This window comes from Myodes glareolus, chromosome 16, assembly GCF_982192425.1.
Source record: "Myodes glareolus chromosome 16, mMyoGla1.1, whole genome shotgun sequence".
Taxonomy (NCBI): domain Eukaryota; kingdom Metazoa; phylum Chordata; class Mammalia; order Rodentia; family Cricetidae; genus Myodes; species Myodes glareolus.
In genome coordinates, this window is record NC_142041.1 from 65,543,703 (window position 1) to 65,567,090 (window position 23,388).

The window sequence follows — 23,388 nt, forward strand, 5'->3', positions numbered from 1 at the left end:
TATATGCTGAAGTTTATTCTTAGAGCTCAATAATACTTTTAACAAAGTGTTGACATATTAGACTATTCAGAAACTTGATTGTGACAAATTTTGTTCATGAGACACTCTCATAATAGTCTCTACATGCAGTAAGAAAATTCAGATGGAAGCTCGTATTTCAGTTGTCTTCTTTAATCAACATAAATGATAGACATATCAAATGATCCATTGAATGCTCATATATATTGCTAGAAGAACCATCCATTAGGAATATTACTGTAAGCAAACATCTGAAATAAAGAGAATGTTCAAGTTAGAGATTATAAATTAATAAAATAATGAATTTTATAAAATGATTAATGTAGTTTATCCCAATGTTAAAAGTGTGTTGGTAAAAAGTAGTTACATTGTCATCTTCATAGCTCTCTTACTGGTAATCTTACTGAAACACCAGAATGATTGATTTTTCTGTATCAAAAGAATATTTCCCATATTAAACAAAAGAAATTAATCTTCAGCAATATTGTTCAAAATGATAACTCTGCAGCAGGTACAGAGTTTAGGATGGGCTCACCGGCCAGGCCCAGTAAATGATAGATCTGCTGACAGCATAGTGTGCTGGTTGATGACCATCCTGTCACCTGCTGCTGTGGTGTGAATATCCTCTTCAGCTTATGTTGAGGTGGGAATGCTATTCTCTTGGTGTTCAGAGGTCAGACCTTAAAGAATGATCATATTTTGAGAGCTGTAATGCCATATTACTTTTGCAGCAGGTAGTGCCAAGATACAAAAGGGAATTCAATCGCACCTTCTCTACTGTGTAATTTTCTTATCGTCATATGTTTTCCAACATTTTATTATCTACCAAGGCCCTCACTCTATTTCCTTTATCTAAACTTCCTAGCATTCATAATTGTGAGCTAAATAATTCTAGTTCTTTATATACTATTTTAGTTTGTCATATTCTTTTACAGCAATAGGAACTAGATAAAAACATCAAGCAACCTATAAAGCATAGCACCCACTGTGCTTTTTACTGTGTAAAAAGAAGGCTGAAGGTAATGGGTTGGCAGAGGTTTTTCTTCCATCAGGTGATTCTGCAATAAGTAAAGCAGAAACTTCCTTACCATTTTGAGAGAAAAAAAAAAGAGTTGAACTGCATGTTTTGTTATTGAATAATGGAAAAGTCTTGACCTAGGAGGGGGTTTACTCTTATTTTATGCTTTATTTTTATTTGTTGGGAGCAGTCACAATACTGACTGGAAAAGATGCTTAAGATGTGTCCTAGTATAGTCATAGTCCATAGAAATGGCTCTTCTATTTGTAAATTGATTCCTCAAATCCTTCGTCGGAATATTTGGAAGATAGAGGTAAAGCTTAAAATTGAATTTATGGTTAAGGGAAACTGTTAACAACATGTATAAGAAATGAACTGAGTATGATTTACAGCTAATTAGAGGAAATTTTTCACCCACTGAGTTTCAACTTTTTTATTTTAATAGTGAGATCTGTATATGGTGGAAAACACTAAAATTTCAAACGGATGATACATTTCATTATCGTATTGATGCTGCCAGGGAATTCCATTTCTATATCACATCCAAACAACATGACGCAATGACAGATGGAGTGTCTGAAAATTCACAGCTGTCCTTTGAGGTTCAGCACATGAGTTTGTTATTGTTGGCAATTACACATCAGTGTTTATTAGTGGACATGAAAATGGCTTGATCAAAGCCAACTCCAAAACACTGGTTCTCTATTTCATCCTCTCAAGGAAAAACCCTTTGATACGTTGACCATCTACTGCTGCATGACAAATCACAAACACTTAAGTCATATTTTTTTTGAGAACTAGAATTTCTTCAGATAAAGTGCCCAGGAACATTTAGCTCATTTCTCTGTTTAAAGAATTTTTTAAACCTGTATTGGTGGCCTCAGCAAATATGTGTTTATATCTGGGTTTGACCAGGGATGAATTTGAATTTAATTATTCATGTTACTGACAAAGTATGTATATTTGTAACAAAATGTTTAGGGTCTCAATTTCCATGCTTGTACTCAGACAGGTACTGCTCTCAACTTCTGGGCCCCCCTGAATTGTTTTTGGTATTTGATTCTTCATAGGGCATCTAAGAACACTGGAATCATGTTTTCGAGGCTTAACAACTCTCAATTAAGTGAATTAAATTACTTATTAGGGAATTTACTACATCTTAAAATTGCTAATAACACATTATCAGAAAAGCTAGAATCTATTGTCTTTTCTATATGTGATTAATTAGAAGCAGATTACTAGATTCAGAGAATTATTACTAAAAATTTAAACTACTGCTAATATTTTGTATGCTCATATGTTTCTTTGTATTTAGAAATTGATATGTTTTCATGTTTCTAAAGCATGGGTTAATCTTATGCTGTGAGTCTTGGTTTTTCCCATGGTTTTGGAGGTTGCTGTTTCTGTAGCCACTTTACAGACTCGTTAGGACTCTAATAATTCTGCCTATTGTTTTGACCTATAATTGTTCATTGAGATTGTTCTAACATTAGTATCAGAGGATACAGTTAATCTTGAGAAAAAATGCAATAGGCTAAAGACAGGATGTGTAAAGAAACCTAGAATGATGTTTAGTTAGTGAGAAAGATACTGGAAGGAGAAGGCGGCAGTGGAGGAACCAAGGATGGAAATATGAGTGTACATGATTGACAGCACAATGCCTGAATGTATGAAAATATACATTTAGTGCATATAGTAATATGCACTAGTCACTAAAGATACCAAATACATAAGCTTATTGAACTTCATAAATATCATAGAAGGAATAACACTGCATATATTTGGAAATGGTAAAAATGTTTGACAAAACAATGATTATAACAAACTTCTAAAAATAGATGGCTTTCAGCTAAGTACATTTTCTCTAAAACATAAAAGTTTTATGTATGTTTGTCATCTTTTAAGACAATTGATACTATCTTTTCCTCATGTATTGATAATAAAATAAATACAAACTAGTAATCCAGGTATTACTTTCTTTGTTTTTCATTTGTTCATGAAATCTGTTTGTCCTAGTTGCAGTACTATGGCTGTGAAGAGACACCCTGACCAAAACAAAGTATAACAGAAACCATATAATCAGGGGTTTGCTTTGTAGTTGCAGGGGATTAGTCCTTCAACATTGTGTCAGGGATCAGGACTACAAATAGGCAAGCATGAATTGAGACAGTAGCAGAGAGTTCGTAATTGATCAGTAAATAAGTTACAGACAGGGAGAGGGTGACACTTAGCCTGGTGTATACTTTGAAATCTCAAAATCCACCCTCAGTGACACAATTCACCCAACTAGGCCCCCACCTGGTCATTTAAAACAGTCCACCAACTGGGAAGCAGACATTCAAATATGTATGATTCTATGGGGGCCATCCTCATGCAAACCACCACATTCTACTTCTTAACCCCCAAGCCTTAGAGCCATATCATAAATACAAAATATATTCAGTTCAATTTCATCAATCTCCATAGTCTCTCACAGTCTGAAGATTTATTTCAAAGTTGAAAGTCTCTTCTAATACTCCAGGGAACCTCTCAATTATACACTTCTGTAATATCAAAATGCTATTTACATGCTTCCAACCCATCAGGTGCCTTATGAAGGAGAGGTGAAAATTCAACACAATTTTATATAATTAAACAAACACAGCATAAACAAATGTAACACAGCTTTGCATAAAGTAATATTCCACCATACGTTTCTGTTGTAATTATTGTTCTGTTGCTGTGAAAAGATACCATGCCTAATGGCAACTTATAACAGAAAGCATTTGTTTGGGTTCTTGCTTGCAGTTTCAGAGGATTAGTCCATCATTACGATGGAGAGCAGACATGGCACTGGAACAGAGGTTGAGTTCACGTCTGATCCATAAACTATGTAAAGAGAGTAGGATGATGTCTGGTATGGACATTTGAAGCCCCAAAGTCTACCCTTAGTACCACATGTTTTCCAACAAGACCACATCTCCTAAATCCACTAATGAGGAAGAGAGAGTTAAATATGTAATCCTATGGAGGCAATAGTTACTCAAACCACCATACTGTAGACTATATTCTGAGATTATGACCAAACTATACATTTCCATTAGGTCAAATTCATTGTGGAGCATAATAAGTTGTATTAATAAAACAGGTATACTTGAAGTCACCATGACAGAAGATCTGTGACAAAGGGAATGTGAGTTATATTATAACTTTTCAATAAAGCACACAGGATTTAGTCATTTAAAAATGCAGAATTATTTCTATACTCAATGAGAAAAACCTCAAGAAAAATACTTAAATGTTTAAACTGAACAGCTAAATAAAGCATTTTTTAATGCTTTAAAATTATTAAATTTTAAAATCATTAAAATTTAATGATTAAAATAAAATCATTTTATGAAAGATAAAAATGATATAAACAGAGAAAATGTCAAAAGATTTGACCAATAACTATTATTGTTTATTCAGTTAAATAGAAGTGTGGGGGCTGGGGAGATCAATCAGTGCCACTCTTCCAGAATGGAAAATCAGGTCCTAGCATCCACATCAGGTTGGTCACTTCTATTAACTCCAGCTCCTGCAGAATCTTGCCCTGTTTTCACCTCTGAAGACACTGCTTATTAGTGCACAAATCACACATACCTCTGCATAAATCTAACATATTATATTAACAATAAAATATCAAATATTTTCCTTAACTTTGAGATTAATAAAAGGATCAAGGGCTTGGTACATCATAGACAAGGTTTGTACTACAAATATACTCCCCTAGAACCAGGCTTTCTTTTTTAGAATTTAACAAGGAAATTGCTAAAAATAGAAGTAACAGTTAAAGACTATAGGTTCTAGGTGCAATTTCAGCTAATTAAGTTACTGACAGACTTTATTATCTTTATTGAGATATACTTCTCAATACATGGCTGAGCTCTAGGAGGGAAACTGAGACCCTAAACTCAATATCTGGAGAGCTTGCTAGAATCCTTAGTGTATGCTAATTTACAAGACATCTGATAATGTGGGCCTCATGTCTTCAAGGCTATAAGGTGAGCCTCCTTTTTAATCCATTTCAAATAATTTGTTATGGAATCTATTGTATTTCAAACCCCCCCCCCACCTGTATATAATAATACATCACTATAAATATGATTCCCTAGTTGACTTTCTCCCCTTTGGTTGGGTGGTGCCACCACTCGGTTCCTAAATAAAGACACTGAGACTCATTGTTAGCTACAAATTTTCACCCTTAGTGTAGCTTATTTCTAACTTACATTATCCTATTTCTATTTTTCGACATTTTGCCTCTGGACTTTTTGACTTGTCTTTATTTGTCTTTCCTTCCCTCTTATTCATGGCTAGCTGGATGGCTTAATGGCTGGCCCCAGCATCTCCCTCTTCTTTTCTTTTCTTCTCTTGTTCCTCTTCTGATCCTGAATTTCTCTTATTATATATTTTCTCTGCCTGCCAGCCCTGCCTATCCCTATGTTGCATAACTATTGGTTGTTTAGCTTTTAATTAGGCCAATTTGGTGCCTTAGGCAGGCAAGGTGAAACAAATGCAACACACCATCACATAACTAATGAATACAACATAAGCAAATTTAAGACCTTTACACAGTTACATTTTGTAGTATAAATGAATGAAACAAAACTTTACATAGTTAAAATAATATTCCACAACAATAATTCATTGCCATTTTTAAAATTAAATATCTTCTTTCAACTGATAATTTTATAATAAAATTTCCTTACATTTTAAATAATGAGTGATGCATGTATTTTGATAAATCTTCAATCAGACTTTGTCTATTATTAAGTCAGCTGTTTCTGTTTAATTATTTTTAATTTCTTCATTTTATCATTTATTTTTTTATTTTGAAAACATTTTATGTTGAATGCTATATTGGCAGTATATGTCAAGCATGTGGCATAGATTTTATTTTGTATTAGTGTACTTTGCTCCTGAATTTAACTTTGCATTCATATTGTACAAGTTACAGTTGTTATACAATTAATAATTGGCTTGAGTTATGTATAAGAAAGCTGATGTTTTTTCAAGAACTTATTCAATAATAAGCATGAGTTTGAATCATTGTTTAATTTTAGTTTCAAATATCAGTATTGTATCTGAGCTTTTATGAGAGCAGTGAGATTTGAAATGTGAAATATTGTAAGATTTCACAGCTTCTTTTCTAATCTATCCTGTGCCATTATTAAATGCATTATTCTCAGATCTGCGCATTCAAGCAATGGTACAGCTATTTTCTTCTGCCCAACCACATTAGATATAATACAGTACTATAAAATATATTAAATATTATTAAATTTTACATTTTAATACTATTTTAATAGTACATAGCTATATCACAGTAAGAAGCCTATATCAACTTCCCATACCATGTCATAAAGTATCAACACATTAGAGCCAAAAGAACAGTGGAGGTGGCTAAATTGGTAAAGAGCTTGCTACGTAAGTGTGAGCATACCAGAATGGGGTATAATATATAAAATATATATATATATATTATATGTATATATATAATTTTTATAAAATATATAAAACCAGATAAAATAATGTTTTTGAAGTACCTTAAATTTTTGTGTTTCATATAAATTCAAAGCATTTTAGCAGATTGTAGAGTAACTGATTTTTAACCTTTTAAAATTTATTCTACTTTCATACAGTACATACTGACTCCAACTTTCACAATTTCTAACCCTCCAATTCCCTTTATCTCATCCAGATCCACCCTTCTTTAGTTATTTTTCAGAAAAAAAGGAGGCCTCCCAGGTATATAAGCAGAATATGGCATAATAATTTACAGTTAGATAAGTCACAAACCCTCATATCAAGGTTATATGGGGCAACCCAGTAGGAGCAAATGGTGCCAAGAGCTGGCAAAAGTGTCATAGATACTCCCATTCCCACTGTTAGGCATCCCAGAAAAAATACCAATCTAGCAACAACAGCATGTATATAGAGAACCTAGTTCAAACCCATGTAGGTTCCATGATTGTCTTGTAAGTCTCTTTGAACCTATATAAACCTTATTCTGTTGTTTTGGTGGGCCATGTTCTCAAGGTGTCCTGACCCTTCTGAATCCTAAAACTTATTCTCCACCTCTTTTTTACCTAATGGTTGACTGTGGGTCTCTACATTGGCTCCTATCAGTTTCTGGATGAAACCATTCTGGTAATGATTTGCCAAGGCGCCTTGAGTATGGAAGAGTATCATTAAGAATCATTTTATTGACTAGGTCTCTTGGCTATTGAGCCTTCAGTTCTTGGCCATCTAAGCAATTACATTTTCAGTTTGAAAACTGCCCACATACACTTTTTCAGTTACATAGATCCTGTTCACTAATGTATAGGGAGTGGTGATTTGCTAATGGTTATTTTTATCCTTGAAAGTTAATCTAATTCTTAGGGTTGAATATATCTATCTGGTGACAACATGCTATCAAAAAATTGCCACTGAAAAAAGAGATGAAATAAAAATGCAATGAAATTAGAAAGTGTATCTCAGAGTAAATATATAACGATTTGCAGTTCTTTAACATTTGGTAGTTGGGAGCATTAATTGAGTTAATGGTAAGTGGGATTTTAAGATGTAATCTCCTTTAAGTCATCATACTAATTTATTTTTCATTTGATGAAAATTTTCTGTAATTAATTTTGATCTTTTTTATTTCCCATCAATTAATTGCCTTGATATTATAAAAACATTATGCTTTGGGTCAAGATTAAATTAGGAAGGAGCATATGGGATTCATGTTGACAGATTTTTCATTATAAACATTCATGATTATAAGCAAATATAAGTAGATGATTATTGTAGATGTAAAAAAATATTAGAAAAACAAACCTCAGATAAAATCTGTTTTCCTTTTCTTGTTCTGAAGCTGATATATAAGCATTGTGTTCCACTATTCCACTTGCATACACAGTATGTTTACCTCTGTACAACATTTCTCTCCTTCTCGCTTCTCTACTTTCCATACTTCCATCTTCAGTAGTCAACGCACAGGCTAATAAAGAGAAAGCCCCCAAAAATGAAATTATGTGGTTCATAAATAGTTTTAAAAGTGTGCAAAATCTATATTATCAAAAGAAATGCAAATTAAAAGTACTCTGAGCTTTCTTTCATCTAGTCAGAACTTGAATGTTCAAGAAAAAAAAATGTAATTGCTGGTAAAGATCTGGAGGTAAATTGCAAGTTTATTTGGCTTACTCACCTTCATGTCATATTTAAATATGAGTTTCCATTGTGTAAGATTAAGATATATGCCTATTTAGATGTACATCTTTTTTAATAATATACATAAAATTAAGTGTGGATCTTATGAAAACTATGTTTCAAATGTAATTATCAGGAGTCTCACAAATTGTTCAAGCTGCACAACTGTCATGTATATGTAGAGGACTTAATTAGGTAACATGCAGACTCTCGGGCTATTAGTCCAGACTATGAGCTCCTATCAGCCAGGTTATTTGTGTCTGTGGGTTTTCTTGTGATGTGTTTGACTATTCTGACTCTTCCAATCCTTCCTCCAATTCTTTAGCAGGATTTCCTGAACATGGACTAGTGTTTAAATATTGGACTCTCTATCTGCTTCCATTAGTTACTGAATGAAAACTTTTTGATGACAATTGGAAATTGTCACAAAACTGATTACTGGGGATGGCCAGTTTAAGCTATGTATCCACGATTTCTAGGAGTCTTAGTTGGGGTCATCCTTGTAGATTCGTAGGAGTTTCCCTTGTATCCATTTTCTACCTGATCCCCAAATGCATACACTTTCCAGTCACCACTTCAGTACTCTCCCCATCTATCTACTACCTAGCGAGATCTCTCAAGTACCCATACCAATCTGCTCTCAGGCCACTCAAGAGATCTCTTATCTTCCCCTCCCCAGGAAAATTTATGTGTTCCCACTTGGGCCTTGCTTTTTAGCTAGCATCTTTGGATCTGTGGATTGTAACATGGTTAGGCTTTACAGCTAATATCCACTTCCAAGTGACTACATATCATGTTTGTTTTTCTTAGTCTAGGTTACCTCACTTCAAGATGACATTTTTTCTAGTCCCATTCATTGGCCTATAAATTTTACAGTGATGCACTTGTTTTTAACTGCTGACTAGTACTCCATAGTATAAACAGACCATATTTTCTTTATCTATTCTTCAACTAGGGGCATTTAGGATGTTTCCACATTCTGGCTATTACAAATAGAGCAAGCTGTTATGAACATAATTGAGCAAATGTCTTTGTGGTATGTTTGAGCATCCTTTGGGTATATGCATAAGAGTGGTTTTGCTAGGTATTGAGTTAGAAGGATTCCCAATTTTCTAAGAAATTGCTATATTGATTTCCAAAGAGAAGGATGGGACGATTATAACATACAGGTGTGATGATTATAACACACAGGTGTGTAGATAACTTGCAGGAAATAGTCTTTCTAGGCACAGCAAGGCAATTGCACATGTGAGTTCACAGTTGAGAAATGTCCCCACAAGATTGCCCTGTAAGCATGACTGTGGTAAATTTTCTTGATAGATGATTGATGTAGGAAGGTCCAGCTCATTGTGGGTTTGCAGGTTATTCTAAATACTATAAGAAGACAGGTGAACAAAAAACAGTGGGGAGAAAGCCAGTAAACAACATTCTTCCATGTCTGCTATAGCTATATCAGTTTCTGCCTCCAGGTTTTTTGTTGGTTGGTTGGTTGGTGTTATTTCAGTTTGTTTTGTTTTATTTTATTTTAAAAACAAGCTATCTTTTTTATTCTACGTACCGATCCCAGTTTCTGCTTTTTACCCTTCTCCCATTCCCTACACCTACCTCTTCCACTTAACCCCTCATCCACTCCTTTGAGAAGGTAAGACGTATTGCTTTGGAAAAGGCCCAAGACCCTCCCTACTATATTTGGACTGAGATAGGTATCCATTCAAAGAGAACAGGTTACCAAAAGCCAGTACAAGCAGTAGAGATAAATCCTGGTGCTACTGCCTGTGGCCGCACAGTCTGCCCCAGTCACACAACTGTCACCCACATTCAGAGGGACTAGTTTGGACCTATGCTGGCTCTTTCCCTGATGGTCTGGAGTTGGTGAGCTCCAACTATCTCAGGTAAACTGCTTCAGCGGGTGTCCTTCTCATGGTTTTGACCACTTTGCTCATATTCTCTCTCCTCCCACTCTTCAAACTGACTTTGGGAGCTCAGTCTAGTGCTCCAGAGTGGGTCTCTGCCTCTGTTTCCATCAGTTGTTGGATGAAGGTTCTATGGTATTATTTAAGATATTCATCAGTCTGACTACAGGGCAAGGCCAGTTTGGGCACCCTCTTGTCTATTGCTTACGTTCTTAGCTGGGTCATCCTTGTGGATCCTGGGAATTTCTCTAGTGCCAGGTTTCTTGCTAGCCCCATTATGACGCCCTCAATCAAAATATCTCTTTCCTTGCTCTCCATGTCTATCCTTCCTCTATCTCGACTATCCTGTTCCCTCAAGTTTTTCTCCTCCCTCCCTTTTTCCGTCCAAAACCATCCGGAGTGAGGTAACCCAGACCAAGAAAGATGAAACAGATATGTACTCACTAATAAGTGGATACTAGCAGTAAAGCAAAGAATAACAAGCCTATAGTCACAACCTTAGAGAAGCTAAATAACAAGATGAACTCTAAGAAAAACATACATGGATCCACCTGGAAGGGGGAAAAGGACAATGTTGTTTGACAAAATTGGGAGTGTGGGTGTGGGGGAGAAGAGGAGGGAGGAGAAGAAGTTGAGGGAAAGGGACTGCCTCCAGGTTTTTTCCTTGAGTTCTTACCCAGATCGTTCTGGATGACTGATGTGGAAGTGTAAGTAATGCTCATGGTATTTATCAAAGCAATAGAAACTCTAAGTAAGACAGAAATTGGTATTATGTGGGTACTGCTGTGAAAGGACGTCACCATATTTTGGTAAGAACTGTGGAAGGACTTTATAATTTCGGCTTGGAGATGGATTTGGAGTACTAAGAGCAGAGTGTGTTGGTCTGTTGGAATTGTGGATACATTGCTGACTGTAATGCAGATTATTGAAGTCTGTCTTGGCAGGTTTCAAGGGGGAGCAAAGATTCCACCAGCACTGCTTGCTTGATATGTTGTATGTGATCTATGGTGTCTAATCTGCTCAGGAAAATAATGGGCTGTAATGAACAGGAAATTCTTTGCTTTCCTGGTCATCTGGAGCTGAGAAATCAGTTAAAGAAGATCAGGACCATTGAGGGCAAACTGGGAGTATTTCCTCAAAGTCATCACACAGAAGTTGTGGTTCAAAGTGGCTTGAGGCTTCATCTCATGTTGACAGCCAAACTTCATATATGAGTTACTCAGTGGAATTAATCTTGAAAGCATGTCATGGTCATGGATAGCTGGATGGCAGTGCTGAGCACCTGAGCAGAAGCCTGTGGAGGCATTGATGATGGTGAAGCCTCAGCTGCCATAGAAGATGAAGCTTGAGGGAGTCCTGGATAGAAGTTGAAATATTTGGCAACATATAGCAGTCAGAATCTCTAAAGAGATCGGAGGAAACATTTTTGTTCCAGGGCAGTTGCAGAGATTCCAGCATGTTGGATGTGTCAGTACCATGGATGGATCATCAAGGACAAGAGTAGTGTAATGGAGAGACTCCGAGCCCTCAAGAGATGATATTGTGTCCTGCAAGCAGCAGTGCTGAAGAAAAGGAGCGCCTTGAAACACAGAGGACCAAAAGGGGGCCCTAAATTTTTATACCGCTGAAATTTGTTTTTAATTTGAATGTGTTTTGACCTGTTATTCTTTTTGAAATAAGACAGTAATTAGCATAATTTTGATTTTACTGAAACCTACAGTTTTAGGCGCATGTATATTTTAAATAAACATTGCAGTTTTAGTGAGAATTTGAACTTTTAAGAAGACTGCAGTTTTAGAGAGACTATGAATATTTCAGGGAGGTTTAAACTTTAAAAGATACTTTGGATGTCTTGAAAAATATAACTTTAAAGAACCTTTTATTTTAAAAACTTTTTGAAATGTTTTATATTATAGCATCAGTATTAAATTGAGTTCTTGGAGATAGATAAGAAAGGGGAAATTTTGATTTACAAGTGATGTGTTTGTGTGTAGAGTTTACCAGGGGTCAGTTGTGCTGGCTAGTTTTATGTCAACTTGTCACAAGCTAGAGTCATTTGTGAGAAGGACTATTAACTGAGAAAATGCCCATATCATATTTGACTTGGGCAAGCTTACTTTCTTGATTGATAACTATTAGGGAAGATCCTCCTTTACTCTGAGTAGTGCCATCCCTGGGCTTATGGCCTTGGATAATATGATAAGGCAAACCAAGGAAACCATGAGGAGCAAGTCAACAATCAGCATTCTTTCATGACTTCTGCATCAGTTCTTGTCTTGAGTTTCTGCCCTGATTTTCCTGGAGAACTGACTGTGATGTGGAAGTGTGATTAAACTAGACCTTTTCTCCACATTTTGCTTTTGTTATGGTATTTATTATATCAATATAAACCTTAACGGAAAAGCTATTAGCTGTTGGGAAATGAAGAGTCAATTTTCTTGAAAGTTGTGCCCTTGGTAGGTAGAGCATGTTATAGAGCAGACTCCAGTACCAAGATTATTTGGGAAGCTAACACTGAAGTAAATATTTAATAAAGAATAAAAATTTAAAAGGAGAGAAAAGGACATTTGCTGTGGGATAAATGATCTTGTACCCTGTAAAGATTTGTCATTTGTATTGGTTTAATAAAATGCTGATTAGCCAGCAGCCAGGAAGGAAGTATAGGCAGGGTGACCCGAACAGGATAATTCAGTCTGCAGTCACCACTCAGGCAGAAAACATGAGATAGTATGTCTTACTGATAAAAGATACCAAGGCATGTGGCTAACAAAAACAAGAAATATGGGTTAATGCAAGATGTTAGAATTAACTAATAAAAAGCCTGAGGTAATAGGCCATCCAGTTTATAATTAACATAAGCCTCTGGGTATTTTTTTGAAACTGAATGGCTGTAGAATCAGGTGGGTCAGAAACCTCTGTCAATCGACATTAAATAGATGGAAAAGCTGGGGTGTGAGAGAATTTAGTACAGGAGAATGAAAATTATTAAATACAATGTATGAAATTCTTGAAGCATTAATAAACATATTTTTTGTTTTGAAGTAGCTAATAATTCTAATGCTTTGAATTGTTAAAAATGATTGCCTATTGGAAATGGTAAGTTATTAGTAAGTTAATAGAAATAATCACATTAATAAATCAGATGTGATTAAAATAAAAGACACAGAATGATGCAAATACAGAAATTTATCATTATCATTTAATTCTAATTACTAACCAGAATGAATACCTTATCTAAAGTCTCCACTAAGATGGGGATATGAACCATTATCAATAGCTCTGTCAGTATTGATAAGTGATAAGATTACTTAAAAATTATAAAATAGAGAAATAATTTTGCAGCCAATGCAGCAGATTTCTCATGTGCTGTAGCTGTCTAGTGAAATAGCAGCAGAATGAAAAGAACACACTGGATTTCAGTGACTCTGCTTAGTAATGTTCAATTAACTTTCCCCTGTTTGTCTCCTATCTTTTTTTTTTCTATTAATATCTAGCAAAGTAGTTCAGTTATAGAGTGTTGACTTGTATATACAGGACCCCGATCTGTGAAAAAAAAAGTCCCCCACTGTTGAGAAGTCATCTTTTATTAAAAAATTCTTTGCTCTGTATACAGAGGTAAGCATTGCATTAACACACAAAGTTTAATATCTTAAGTATGTCTCTTTATTATATTTGCTTAATAAGGATGACTAAACTGATGACAAAGGTATGACCTAATTGCTTAATCAAAATCCGAATAAATGTCGTCCTGAGTATCAGATGTTTAACAATAATTTTCCTGTGAGAACAATTTAAATTTCATCAATTACAGGTTTGTCCTTTAAAGAATCTGTGATGACAACTCATTTACAGAAAAAAAAATTCCCTTTCTCATCTAGTCATGAGCAAAACTTACAGAGTGTATTTTAAATTTTTGTTCTACCAAAATTATGGAAACCCTGCTGATTTTTGTTCATGTGCTTAAGCACAGAGGCAGGAGATTCTTAGAATTCCTACAGAGCTAAAAAAATAAAAATGTTCTGAACTTTTTCTCATAATATGTTGAGCTTTCTGCAGTTCTAATATGTAGAACAAACTCAGTGGAAGAGTTTTGGGATACTGGTGGAACTCTGAAATAGCACAATATTGCTAAGGCAGAAAGTCTGATGAATTGCTGACATTTGAAAGGATATCAAAGAATCAGAAAAACACAGCTAAAGAAGAACCCGGTAGAATGTTTCTTTACAGAGAAGTAAATGGGTAGCTAAAATCCTTCATTATATATATATATATATATATATATATATATATATATATATATATGTTTCAATTTGAAATAAGAACATCTCAATCAGAGTAATACAAAGTACAGCATAACACTTCTGGAGCTGAATTCTAACACTTGTGGAGCTTTTTTTGTTTCTTTGCTATATAGGCAGACATTGGTAAGCACTTAGAGGGGAAGTATCTAGTATACTCCTAATTATAAAAGTTTGGTGTACTATATGAAACAATTATTAATGAATATTTCTACAATACATTCTGTATTTTCATTTAAAATAATTGTAAAGTCCAACCTTAAATTTTCAGTTTTAACCTATGGAAAATAAAATGAAATTAATGCTTGTAAGGTCTCAGATGCCCAATTTATTAGTTTTTCAGACTTGTTTTTTTAAAAAAATTAAAGTGCATTTCACATGGCCATGAATTTCATCACAAGTAAATGGTCCTTAGTCATCTTGTGATGACATGTCCGCATTTCCTGAATGAAATGTCATTTCATATTTATGTGATTGTGATTGTTACTTCTCTGAGTTAGTTGCAAACATTCCTAGGGCATTGCAGTTGATAAAGACATTTGACTTATCATTTGCACTCTTACATTTACATTATTTATTTCAAGATGGAATTTTAATATTTGTAATTCATTATGTAACTGTCTTTGCAATAATAATTTAGAGAATTTCCATTTTAACTGGTCCATTTTTATAATTTCTTCTTTTCCATGTTGTGTTTATTCATTTATTGGTTTTTAATTTTCCAAGTTATCAATTTATGCAAATAAGATTACTTGTGTTATTATTACAAAATGCAAAAAAATCACAGTGTCTTCAATATCAGAAGCATGGTATAACCTATAAGAGGCCAAGATCAAGACACTAAAGGTTCCAGAGTATAGACAAGAATAGGAGCAGTGTCTCTTTTCATTGCTTATTGATGACTAAACTTCTGTCCTCTTCTCTCCTCCTTTTCTCTGTTCTCTTCTTACCCCTCCTATCCATACTCTTCCCCTCCTATCCTTTTTACCCCTTGTTCTTTCTCTTATTTTAGTTTTTGAACCTCCCATTTTTTCTCCCCATCCTTAATTATTTATTCCTCCCCTCTCTTTTCCTTTATGAACAACAATATTTATAGTTCACATGAAATTAATAAAATAAATATTATTCTTTTGAATTCACTTTTGGATTTTTTAAATTTGGTATACAAAATGATTTCAGTATGACTTGAACGCTCAGTAAAAGAGGTTACTATCACATTGAATTCAGCACCTATATTTGATGACTTATTAGATACAGCTGATTTTCATACATTTTAATGGCAGGACAGAGAAGATAGGCCAGGAAGTTGAGTTTCATCTGTCCATTCATATAAAGCAGTCTTATATAGGGTTTTATTATGATGACTTGATTAAGTCTTAAATATCAAGTCCCCATATCTAAGTGTCATCAAAAAGTCTGTTGTAGTGGCAAACACCTGTTATCTTAGTACTTAGAATGCTGAGGCAAGAGGAGTAATGAGAGTTTAAGACTAGCATGGTCAATACAGAACACTCCTGGTCATCTTGGGCTATATGGAAAAGTCCATTTACACCAATAAAAGAAACAAATACCCACTGTCATCAATATATGAATAAATGCATTGTTTCTAACACATGGTCCATGAATTCCTGACACTACATATAAAATAAAATTTGTTTAGTAAATCTATAAATAAATATGCATTTAGATTATGGTGTTGTTTCTTAAACGTTGACTCAAAGCAATAGATAGAAAAAGTTTAAAGATTAGACTGTATTACCAAAAAAATCATTTTTATCAACAGGCACTGCCAACACAGTAAAACTGAAATCTGTAAGATAATGAAGTCCAGAAGTAATAAAGAATACAATTATCTGAAAAGAGCTTTGTATAAAAGTGCATAGCCTGAATTTGAAGCTCTAAATCCTTCTCTTTGGAATGAGCATCTCTTCATATAGACTCAGGAAATCTATGTGACATAATTTCATAAAGTAAATCTGCTATGCTCTGCTTATATTTTTGGTTCTGTTACTAGCCTATTTAATGTCAGGATGAATTCTTGAGTATGGATGCTGTGGTCAGGTTTTGCATTGATTTTCATTGTTTATGGCATGTCATCAACAATAGAGTTGAAGTCATTTCATCAAATTCCTTCCCAGGTCTGATTACTATGAGTCTACTAATGATATTTTATACTTAATTTATTGATGTGTAATTCCCCGTTATATGCTGTGAATGCCATTGGTTAATAAAGAAAACTGTCTTGACCTGTGATAGGGTGAAGTAGAGCTAGGTAGGGAAAACTAAACTGATTGCTGGGATAAAGAAGGTGGACTCTGGGAGAAGATATGTTGCCTGCTGAAAACAGACTATGGAACTTTACCAGGTAAGCCACAATCTTAAGGTGATAAACATATTAATAGAGATAGGTTAAAGTAACATGCAAGAGTTAGTTAGAAATAAGCTTAAACTATTGGCTAAACAGTATTACAAATAATATGACTTTTCTATTATAATTTTGGGAGTCTGGGAAGCTGGCAAAGGAACGAGTGGACTCCATAAAACAAATTGGTGCCAATATGGAAAACTAAAATTCACTTAAAACCTGAGAGTGTTGGTTTGGGAAGAAATAAAACCTGAGAGAGTTTTGGAAGTAAATCTAGGCAATAAATAAATAAATGAATAAATAGATAGATAGATAGATCACCCCCCCCCAAAAAAAAAACAATAAAAAAAACAGAGTTGAGCATGGCTTAATGCTGTGGCTTCTTTAAGAGATGTTTTCCTGATACAACAGTAGCAGAAAAAAAAAAACTGCACGGTTTTGAAAAGGCAGTTTTCTGGGCTACATTGCCAGTGTGAATTCCTACTCTTTCTAGAAGCTGAGCATTTAAATGGTGTTTATGGGCAGTGTGCTGAAAATTATTTGGTGGTGGCATGGCCAACTGGTTATCAGAGTTGAGGTGGTGAGGACGGCCCTCACCTGGTAGTCTCAGGCACTGAATGGACTTCAGCTGCCATGTTTGACTGGGTGGAGCAAGCAGGCAGGGCTGTATTTGTCCTAGCAATGCCACAGCTTTAAGATTTAAGTAATGCTTAGCATTTTAAGGAGCACTCCTTGTCAGAAAAGGATTACGGTTATGTAATAAGGACAGATTCAGACATAAAAGATCCCTAAATGAGACATAGTGTATCTAAAAAAAATGTAAGTAGGCTTTTTAGAAAGAAAAAAAGAGCAAAAGAGCAAAGAGACAGTAAATGTAATATAAAAGAGTACATCATAGATTAAAGGAGTAAAGATAATAAAATAAATATTAAATTTGTAGAAAAAATAATAGAATAATAAAAATAAGCCACGTAAACTTGGAATATACACAGAGAGTCTGGATTATGAATACTATTTTTCTTTAATTTTTTACTGTGAAGGAGCTAAGTACAGAGATATTTCATTCATTGTATGGACTGTTAAGCTAAACCAACATGGATACTTTAAAGGTATCTTGTCTTCAAAATTTTGGTCTTAGGATATGTTGCTTTGGAAAAGAGGTTATTCTTTTATTTCCACAGAAGATGAGAATCTTTGGATTAATTCCAGACTAATGTGATTTGTTAGACCAAACCCCTGTATGGCCATCGTAAACACTCCCGAAAGTACTTTGCTTAACAAAAAAAATAGGAAGCAGTTTGGAGAGAACCACACCCAAAATTCCCAAACATTGTTTATAAATGTTTGTTTATATTTAAAGGGGGATATTTATATTTAAAAAGGGGGATATTTATATTTAAAGAGGGATATGATATAGAAATTTTGGACTGGCTGGATCTTGGTTTGTTGATATAAATTTAAGGTCAATTTTGATATATATATATAAATATATATATATATTTCTGCTCTTGATTAAGGTATTATGATAGTTCAGCTCATTTAAAAATGTAATCTATAATTAATCAATATAATAAATAATAGGGAGTTATCTATAATAGTTAAGATTGTAGTCATGTTAGTCAGATTTTTTAGATATATAGAGATACATTTCAGTTAGACAGGTATTCTTCAGATTCTTTAAAGACTTTCAGAATATGGCATTTAAAATATTTTAAGAATTTAAGACTTTACATAACAGTGATACACATCTGCTCATGGCAGCACCAATAACTTCAAGAGGGTGATGGACAATGAAGAGGCTCCTCATGGAGTTTGGAAGCCATTTGGGCAAAAATTGTTCTTACCTGGGCTTTATGATGCTATGACTTATGAACTGGGCATGCAGAACCCACAGAGAAATGACTACTGAAATTGCCTAATGGTTAGATGATCCTTTGTTGTTCCTGCTTCATCATAAAGTCTGACAGACATTCTGGAGCACACAGAAGAAAGTGACTAAAAATTGCCAATATAGGAAGAACTGTCTTTAAAATATCCTGCTTCATGGAAATGCCTGCTAGATACTATGGATCTGTAGGCTGAATATGGATGCCCCAATGGTACAGAAGAAATTTGGGTGACTATCTAGGCAGCAAGATGTCTATGTCAACTCTAGAGTTTTAGAAGTTCCTTATAATGCACTTCCTGTTAACTTAGGTAATATATCACCTCTGGAGTCTTTGATGGAATTGAATAATAGATAGTTATAATTATAGTTTTCCTTAATTCTGATAAAAGATAAAGTAGATATAAATATTGTAACTGTAATTCTTGCTTGATACCTGTTTTGCTATATGTAATTTTATTATGTTAAAGTCAAAACCTTCCTTTTTAAAAGGAAAGGTGATGTGGGATTCCCCTCTGTATGCTGTGAATATCATTGTTTAACAAAGAAATCTACCTTTGCCTGTGATAGGGTAAAGTAGAGCTAGGTGGGAAAAACTAAACTGAATTCTGGGAGAAAGGTCAATTCAGGGAGAAGTAAGGTAGCCTTGCCAGAGACAAACTGGAAATTTAGCCATAAAGCCACTACCATTCTGGGAATACACATATTAATAGATATGGGTTAAAGCAACATGTAAGAGTGAGCCAGAAACATGCTTAAGTTGTTGGCCAAATAGTATTGCAAATAATATGGTTTCTGAGTGTTTACTTCAGGAACCTGACCAGTCAGGAAATGAACAAGCAGCCTCCATACAACAATTTCTTATAATCGTGTTCTTGTTTTTGATGTTTTATTTTATTTGTCTGTTGGAGAGAAAGAGAGGGGCCGCTTGGTTAGTCCCAGCTGCTCAGCACCAAAATAATCATACAAAAGTTGTATTAATCAAATCACTGCTTGGCCCATTTGCTCTAGCCTCTCATCGACCATCTCTTACATATTAATTAAACCCATTTCTATTAATATGTGTATTGCTACATGGCAGTGACTTACCAGCAAAGTTTCAACATGTCTGACTCTCGCAGCTCCATGCAATCTCTCTGACTCTGCCCTTCTTTCTCACAGCATATAGCCTAACTTTCTGCACATAATTCTGGTCTTCCCTGCCACAGGACCAAAGCAGTTTCTTTATTAATTAATGATAATCACAGCACACAGAGGGGACTCTGACATAAATATGAATAATTTGTCTTGGTATGGATCTTTGTTTTTTATGCAAATTTAAGGTCAGTTTTGTGATATATATATATATGTATATAAAATTGTGCTCTTGATTTGTGTTTTTGTCCAGCTCATTTAAAAATGCAATGTATTAAGTAATATAGCTTAATAGAGAGTCATCTGTAATAGTAAAGATTGTAGTCATGTTAGTTAGATTTTTGTAGATGTACAGAGATGCATTTTAAATGGGTAGATATTTCTCAAATCTTTTAGAGACCTTCAGAATATGATATTTAAAATGTTTTAATAACTTAGGATGTTTCATGACAATGAGACACATCTGCTGCTGGCTGCATAAGCTACTTCAAGAAGAAGATGGGCATTGAAGAGGCTTCTATAGACTTGGTTAACCATTTGGGCAAGAAACTGTTCTTGCCTGCACTACTTGACTGGACATGCACGACCTGTGGAGAAATGACAGCTGAACTTGTCTAAAGGTGAGAAATGATCCTTTGGGGTTCCTGCTACATGAAAGAGTCTGCCAGACATTCTTCAGGAAACAGCAGAAGGTGACTGATGAACTGCCAATATAGGCCTAACTATTCTTAAATTTCCTGCTTCATGAAAAAGTCTGCTAGATATGTGTATTCATGCTGTTTGCTGCCTTATTTGCTATAGGGGAGAACAGAACAGAGATGAGGAGCAGTTGATGAATGGATAATGAAAATGTGGCCTGTAAGTGTGAGTGGGGGATGGCCTGAAGCTAAGAAGGAGTCAGAGCATATCTAAAATCAGGGATTTTTTCATTCTGAAAGCGGCTTGAGTTTGGTTGCTTTTCCCACCTTGATCAGGCACCAACAGACTCTAGCAGATAGACTTCCACAGGAGCAGATATGCATGTTGTATGTAGTAATTTGTAACCTCATGCCTCTCTAAGCCTATGAGTACTGGTTGCATTTTATCTGATCACTGAAACAACTATTCCAGAATTCTTTTCTTTTTTATATGACCTTATAAGTTTTCTTCCCCTATTCCCTGCTGGTGAAGCACCCCTCGACATTCTCAGTGTTCTTGCCCCAGCCAATAACAGCCCATCACATGGATCCAACCAGCCATTTTTCCTGTGGTATAACTGTCCCCTGCCTTCTCTTAATAGATAAATTCTCTTCCACCACCGTCGGCTGGGTGTTCTTTCCCATCACACTCACGGCTGGCTGCTCATACTGGGATGATGCAGACTCATGTTCGGTACACATTCACAATTGGATTTTTTTAATCATAAAGAAGCATAAGCATAAAGGTTAATTCGTGCACACACATACTGCAACAATATCATAGTCCTTTTGGTAAGCAAGAGGTATCACAGTTCCTAGTAGGCTATGTATGTGTCTCTGTGCTGGATATGGTGATAGTTCATTTCCTGTTGGAAACATTAGAATCAGTGTTGGATTTTGTTATAGTACACAGAAAAACACACTACTTATTCATGAATTGCTTATTTGTGGACTTTTCTATTCCATATCCATAGACAACACTCTAAGTAAGCGCAAAATCTGAAAGCAAAAATGCAGATGTGAGAACTATTTTAATTACAAAGCTGTTTAAACACTTTTAGAGGAACAGAAAGGAGGAGAAGCTTCTGATATTTTTGTGAAAGAAGCAAAAAATATTAAGCTAAGATGATACTTTAGGTTACTATCTGCTATACCATCCCTCACAGAATGAGTGTAATGTCACACAGTCTTATTTGCTTATAAATTGAGGTAACTAGACAGTAAATACCCTGTGGATTGTTAATAAGGAAGGAGTGTGCCTTATTTCATGGACATACTTGTTTCTTTGCCTCTGAATCGCACTGGTCTGACACACATATATTTATTCTCTCAATGCCATTTCACTGCTTGTGATATGTATTCTCTTATGGCTTCAAAATGCCTGATATGCAGATAACTTCTGGATATTGTACATTTCTGTTAGCTAGTAGTCAACAGTTTCATGATGAATGTCTTGCTCTTGCCTTCCAAGGGTCCCAAGACTTCCCATTGCCAGAAGTTCCACTAACTCCTCTCTCTTAAAAGCTCAGCTCATATTGAGAACATGGAAGATGTTTTCACATCACAGGCAACAAGTCTCGTGTACTCAGAGTATTTAGTTTTTGGTTATAATTATTTAATAATATAGTGGTTACTTTTGGAAGCAACATATAGATTGCTAATTCTGTATTAAAACCAACAAACTTAAATTCATCATTATATTATCATATTAAAGTGATATAAGTAATAAAAGTAAATATAAAACTAAAAATAAATAGAGCTGGGTGGTGGTGACACACACCTTTAATCCCAGCACTCGGGACGCATGAGTTCTAGCCTGGACTAGAAAAGCTAGTTCCAAGACAGGCTCCAAAGCTACAGAGAAACACTGTCTCAAAAAGAAAGAAATGAAAACAACAAACTCAAACCAAATAGTAATAATGAACATATATGTACTATTTTTCAAAGTCAAGATTAAACTCTTAAAAATGCCAATTCAGTTTTTATGAAACACAGAAAAGGGTACACTAAAACAACACTTCCCAAGAAAGAGCTCACTTTTCTCATTGTTGACGTTTTTCTCCCTCTAATTATAGTAACCTCCGTGTATTGTCTGTTGTTCTTTCTGTGGACGAATTATACAACCATTTCCTGAAATAATCTTAAAATCCAGCTCTCATAAAAACTAAAGCTGGATTTGGGGACAAACTAGTCAAATTCTTTTCTGAGGACACTAGGCAGCATCAGATTTCCTCACTGATAACAGTAAGTGCCTGTCCTGATGGGATGGGAAATGCTACAGTATCACACACCTACAGTTCCTAATGCATGAAGTAGCAAGAATAGAGTTAGTGATTTAGGGAAGGACTAAAATCAGGATAATTCTCTTTGGATCTTGCCCAGACAAACATAAAGGGGCCAAGATAAGGTGTGAGACAAGGTGTTGAGAAAACACCCAATTAAAGGTAGACTGTCAGTGGGGAGGAGAAGGGACACTGGGGCTTCAGATCAGCAAAGTAGCAAGTCCAGGCAAACAGTCGTCCGTAATACCTGAGGTCTGGAGCAGGCAAACCAGCTTGAGGCCATCTTTCACCATAGCAGTTATTGGCTGCAGGGGTTGTTTGAACCCTAGATTCCTGGAGAGAGTACAACACCGGAATGACTACATCACAGAGCTTCTGACCCTGAGATCCGGTAAGTAGATGTCCATAAAGTAAGGATCAAGTGGTTTGGTTCTCCCTAGACTCTTAGCTCTGCTGGGGAGCAGACATTCATTAGAGAGATAAGGCTCAAGTTGGAGAGATAGTCTTGAGTATTAGCAGGAGCCTTTCTGAGCCATCCCAAAGAAAAACAGCAGGTCATTTGCCACAGCAGAGAGGGCTCGGAGAA

General features: G+C 35.1%; 1 long non-coding RNA gene across 1 annotated transcript; it reads right to left on the minus strand.

Annotated features, from left to right (window-relative positions):
• Positions 1–168: 168 nt before the first annotated feature.
• LOC146891491 (uncharacterized) lies at positions 169–23,388 on the minus strand. Its single transcript, XR_014997469.1, has 3 exons — positions 23,050–23,388; positions 7,877–8,039; positions 169–269 (listed from the first exon to the last, which is right to left on the minus strand). It is a non-coding gene; the product is annotated as an uncharacterized LOC146891491 (long non-coding RNA).